This window comes from Ambystoma mexicanum, chromosome 13 (genome assembly GCF_040938575.1).
Source record: "Ambystoma mexicanum isolate Mex_15411 chromosome 13, UKY_AmexF1_1, whole genome shotgun sequence".
Taxonomy (NCBI): domain Eukaryota; kingdom Metazoa; phylum Chordata; class Amphibia; order Caudata; family Ambystomatidae; genus Ambystoma; species Ambystoma mexicanum.
Genome location: NC_090938.1, coordinates 353836323 through 353842322, shown reverse-complemented (window position 1 = coordinate 353842322; position 6000 = coordinate 353836323).

Below are 6000 nucleotides of genomic sequence, written 5' to 3'. Positions count from 1 at the left end.
TCCGCTATTAAGATGTCCCACAGTTTTCCCCACCAGTGGGCCAGGCAGGGGCCGTCTTGCGACTTCCAGAAACGGGCCAGAACTGTCTTGCCCGCCAAGAGGCATTGTGTGAGGAGCTTAGCCCTATTGCCGGAGCGGGGGTAGATTCCGGGGACCGGGATCCCCAGTAGAATTGTTTCAGGGTCCAGTGGGAGGGCGGAGCCGGTGATTTGTTCAATGGTTGAGAGACACCCATCACTCATTTTATTAATTACCTCCTGCATATCGCACATTTGCATTTGGCATTCATTGAATTCTTTATTTCTCTTGTCTCTTTCTTGAAACATTTTAACCATTTCCTGTTCCGCATTTTGGAGATCACTTTCTTTTTCATAATGTTCTTTTTGTAAAATCTGGATTTCTGAAACAATCTCATTTTTGTCTTGTCTAATATGGTCTACTAACGCTTTTAAATGTACTAACTCTTGTTCACTGTCCTCAAACCGTTTCTTGCTTTTGGACAATTGAGTATCAAGATCTCTACAATTTAACTGCATGTCTTTTTGACATCCTTCTAATTCTGCTCTTAACATTTCCTCCTTTTTACTTGCCCCATTCAGGTCAGCTTTTAACCTGTTAATCAGATTAGTATCATTTTCTTGCATTCGTAGGGACCTATTCAAAATAAACCATGTCTTGGCGCATAGCCATATCAGACAATCTTTCTCTGCATGTTTATCAGCTGCATTTAATAACCTCAGAAGGCAGACCTGAATTTTGCTGCCTTCTGTAAAAATGCTGTCTAGTGGTTCTTTCTGTCCTTCACCATAAATGCGATCATGCCATTCTGTGGCATTATTCGATGACCACGTTCCATGTGCATATAACTTTGTCTCTAAATATTGCACTAGTTCTGAGAATGTGGTTTCTATTTGAGAAATTCTGGAATTCGTTTTAAGTAACACACTACTATTATGAAATGGGTTCCCTCTATTGTACAGATGGTAGTGTGAGACACACTTGCCATGCCCACTAGTTGCTATATGATCACTTTCCCGGCCTGCAACGCACAATAAATATGTTGGATAGTTTATGTAGATTTGGGGTCTGGTGGTATTTTGGGTTTGGCCTTGTTTCCTTTCAGTGACCATACCTTATTACATTATATGGGATAATTTATTAGTATACACTATTGTTGGTAGTTTAGTGGTGAGCATGATTTTTCTGTTTTATTTATGGCCCCAACATACACAAAACTTTCCTTATTCTTATAATGTTCTTGTGATCTATAGAGAGCCTTGGACCTATATACAGAGACACCACAATTTCAAACATAGAGTATTATCAAGAACCTGTGATGTCATCACTGACTTATATACATCAGTGAAATATGCTTCCATAGGCATCATTACTGGTTCATGGACCCCCAGTAATCTATATTTTGTTTTAAATTCCACCCAAACACCATGCACTGTGTGAACACACGCATACAACTATTTATCACTGCTAAGTCTACTTATTCCATCCGCATGGGAAACATGACACATGTATTACCTAAAAATCTTCCCCATTTTATAATGTATTATTTTAAATGCACCAAGAAATGACAAACAAAAACACTCTACACGATCTGTGTATATATCATTTGTATTATAACAGTTACGTTTCAAAGAAATCCTCTTACCATTTGTACATTTGAATTACCGCATTGTCTGCAACAAAAAGAAGAGAAAAAATACAGTGACAGAACAACATTCACTTTTCAAGAATACAGCATGGCAATTAAACACAGGGTATTCCCTTATTCCCTTTTTCTACTCTGCCTGCCTGATATTTTTATAAGGTCATTCGTACAGCAGCACACAGTATAAAATAACCTCACTTTCAACTTGGCTGCTTACCAAAAAGATCTGTGGTTTTCTCCCCCAGGCTACCTCCCTCAGAAGAGCGGCCCAGTCGACAGGGGTTGTCTTTGTAATCTCAGTGTCTGACATGCGCAGCGAAAAATTCCGAGCCAGTGCCAAGACACCAAGACCATCCGTCCCTCGATCTCAGCAAAAGCGGTCTGAACTTTTTTCCTGTCAGACTTTCCCAGCAGAACTCTGCACTGTCTCATTCTGCTTATGTGGGGCTACTGCAGATACTTTGCACCAATCAAATTAAAAAGGCTACATCACCCTTCCTTCCACACAATAGCCAATTTTTACAGTAAGAAACTGTAACTAAATCATTTCCTGGCATGCAGATTCTGCTTTCTGCAAACACAGTGAACAGAAAGAAGAAAAAAAAAATAATATCCTAGTGCATTTTTTAAAACGAATTTTAGAACATGTACTTCCACCTCATTTTCACATAGAAATTACATTATAATGTTAATGAGTTAGCACTAATGATTAATACTTGTTAGTTAAGTCAGTCAGTTAGATAATAATAATAGTCTCCTGTGTATGAGGCATTTCAAGGAAGAGAAAAGAAAAACAAATCTGATGCACTTTTAAACCTGCAGCCTCTCCCCATCTGCATACTCAAATGTTATGCTAGCAGCATAGGACTGGCTATATGTGTATACCACATTATTGCTGTCAATAGAATGCTGTCACATTCAGTGAGGCGCTATACTTCAAAGCACTATAAATTATGAGGCTCTATACTTCAAAGCACTATATAAAATTATACATTCAGTGAAGCGCTATACTTCAAAGCACTATATTTCAAAGCACTATAAATTATACTACATTATCCCTCCTTTTCTGACAATTTGGCAGTGGTCCAAGCCACAATTGGAAGAAACCCAACTTGCGTTCCTTTTCCCCTTTTTCATCATAGCAATTCAACAAAATGAATATTCACACTTTTCACAATAAATCACTGTTTAACCACCATAACACCAAAATCCATTCCAAATGAGTCCATCAGTTCTTATAAAATATTTTACATATTTTTTCCCAACGGAAGTGTCCATAGTCCAGTGTTTTTGTTTTTATACTTGAAGTCAATCATAAAACAATACAATAAAATAAATAATTAAAACAAAGAATTAACATAACAGATTAAAATAATTAATTAAAATAATAAAGATGTGGAACTCTGTACTTCCATGATACATCCGACTTCATGCACCCACAACGCTGCAAATGTATTGTTCTTCTACTGTTGTCCGCCTCTGAGACGTCCCAACCAGCAACAGCACATCATCTGATTCATTTTGGGCACTCTTTTATCCTGGCACTCTTGGACGCTTTTTCCATAGGATTCATCTCTTTTGGCATCCCGGTCACTTTGTCTTCACCTCCACCCGGAAGCAGGTATCACTTGATCTTCACCCAGTCTACTCCAGGACTCCATCGCCATTGCCTCCCGTGTCCTCCGGTCTCGTGACCTCCGACCTCAAAAGACAGGTTAGTGTTCTAAATCAAATAGAAAATAAACAAATTAAGTATATAGCACAATACCAATTTCACCCTTTTACCAAAAATAAAATATCCATGTATATTTCAAAACATTTCACCCTTTTTCTTTCGCTTTCTGAAATTAAGCACATGTTAGAGAAAAAACAAACATACATAAAGTATCATTGATCATTTAACATATTTAAACTTTGTAAAAATAATTTCATTATTTTCAACCCTCTTTTAATGATCATCACACATAGGGCCTCATTACAACCCAGGCGGTAAATTCCCTACTTTACCACCATGGTGTAAACTCCGTTTACACCATGGTGGATGGCGGATTTACAGCCCCATTCCAAGGTGAGTGGGGCGGTAAATCCCCATTCCCCATTTACCCTTCCCCATTCCCATTTTTGCCCCATAGGGCATAATGGGAGTGGGGAAGGCGCTAATTACGGTGCCGTAATTAGCACCAAGGCGGGTTAGCGCCTTGCATTTTAATGCCTGCTAAAAGCAGGCGTTAAAATGGTAATCAGGCGTTAAGGGTTAACGGCGCAGACGGCGCCGTTAAACCCTTAACGCCTGGGTTGTAATGAGGCCCATAGTCTTTTTATTCACATCTCTTCTATTACAACAATCACTTCTATTTTTATTTCTCTGTTATTGAGCCCTATGATAAGACTCATGTGTCTTCCTTCATGTAATTAAGGGTCCTTATCTGTTTTTACACGCTCAAGTCTCTTTACATCATGCTTTGGGTGCCATGGCTTAATTTGGTTAACATGAACAAATTGTTCTGTTACTGTTTCACCTTCTGTTTTCAAAAATGTGTACACTACTGGAGATATCTTATCTATAATTTGAAATGGCCCCTGCCAGGCTGACAGAAATTAAAAAAAATTCTGTTTACCTTTTCCAAAATGAAATTTATACACCTGATCCCCCACACTATATTCTTTCATTCATTCTTTTTATCATAATATGATTTTGCACTGTCTGCAGCCCTTTCTAAATTCCACTGTACAAAAGCAATTGCATGTTGTAAATGCTTCCTCAGCTCATCCATGTATTCATGAACTGTAGATGCGCTTACAAGTGTCTGCTCATGTGTCCTGTATAACAGGTGTTGCGGCAACACCATTTTCCTACCTGTCAATACTTCATGAGGGCTGATACCTGTTGCTTTGGCAGGAGTTCATCTGATTGTCATCAAAACCAAAGGTAAACGTAAATCCCAGCTGGAACCTGCCTCTGCTACAAACTTCTTTAATATATCCACAAAAGACCTATTACAGCGTTCAACTTCACCAGAAGGAGCAGGTCTATATGCAATATGTAGTTTTCTTTTCACTCCCAGTATTTGCCATACCTTACTCATTAAAGCGCTTGTGAAATGACTTCCTCTGTCTGATTCTACTCTTTGTGGTAACCCAAATCTTGAAAATATATGATTTACCAGTAATGTAGTTGCTGTTTGCGCACTACAATCTGGGGCAGGAATACACTCTATCCATTTTGACATTAAAAAGACCACACTCAAAATATACCTGTTCCCCCTGCTCGACCTCTTTTCAAGCCCTACATAGTCTGTTTGCAAATCTGACCATGGAAGAGTTAAGCCTCTTTTCATTAGGGGGGCGTGGCCTGGAAGCCATGTGAAAGGACGTGTCTGAACGGGGGCTCCCGCCGATCCGAACATCATCCGACTGAACCGCGCAAGGACCGCGATGATCTGACATAGATGGTGATGGCTGTATACATGAAGCTCGGCTGCATGCATGGATATATTCTTACACGGGCTTGCATTGCGATGGTGTACTTAGGAGCCGAGAGAAGATTTGGTGGCGAAACCTCGACGGCAGAGAAAATGGCTGCCGTCGCTTGACGAGGGGACAAAGGATCGGGGATCGGGACCCTGGCAGCGGTTCCCTCAGCATACGCGCAGCGCAACCTAGCGCGACTGAGCCCGTCTGGAGGTGGCCGAAACTGTTGGGCAAGCTGGCGGGCAAAGGACTCTCGAAACTGAGTTGTGGCGTATGGGCATAGTGCCTCCCGGCCTTGGACCTGAGCGAGACCAGAAGGACGTTCCTGACTGTAGATATGTCGAGCAAACTTCTGAGGGCGAAGAATAAACAGCCCACGCTCGACGAATTCGCCAAGACGCCACCCGGCCCGGAGGGAGCCAGGAGCAAGGAGAAGGCCCAGCCCAAAGAAATGGCCGCAGGGGGCACGAACCAGGAGGTCCTCGCGGCAATTGCAGACCTGAAGGCGACATGGGAGACCAAGCTCCAACTTGCCGTGGCCGAATTGAAAACCGCGATGGAACTACAGGTTGGGGCGGTGCAGGAGGACGTGAACCTCCTGAGGCAGGATGTGCGAGCCCTGGCCGAGCGCACAGAGACTTTGGAGAAGGAGATGGGCCCTACTACGGCGGAGTGCACCGCACACAAGCGTGATATCCATGCCCTGGTGCAGCGGGTGGGCAACTTGGAAAGCAGGGCTGAAGAGGCGGAAGGACGTGCCCGGAGAAACAACGTCCGCATCGTGGGCCTGCCGGAGGGGGCTGAAGGCCAGAATCCCACGGAGTTTATTGAGAACTTGCTGCTGCAGGAGATCACTGTGGGCGCCC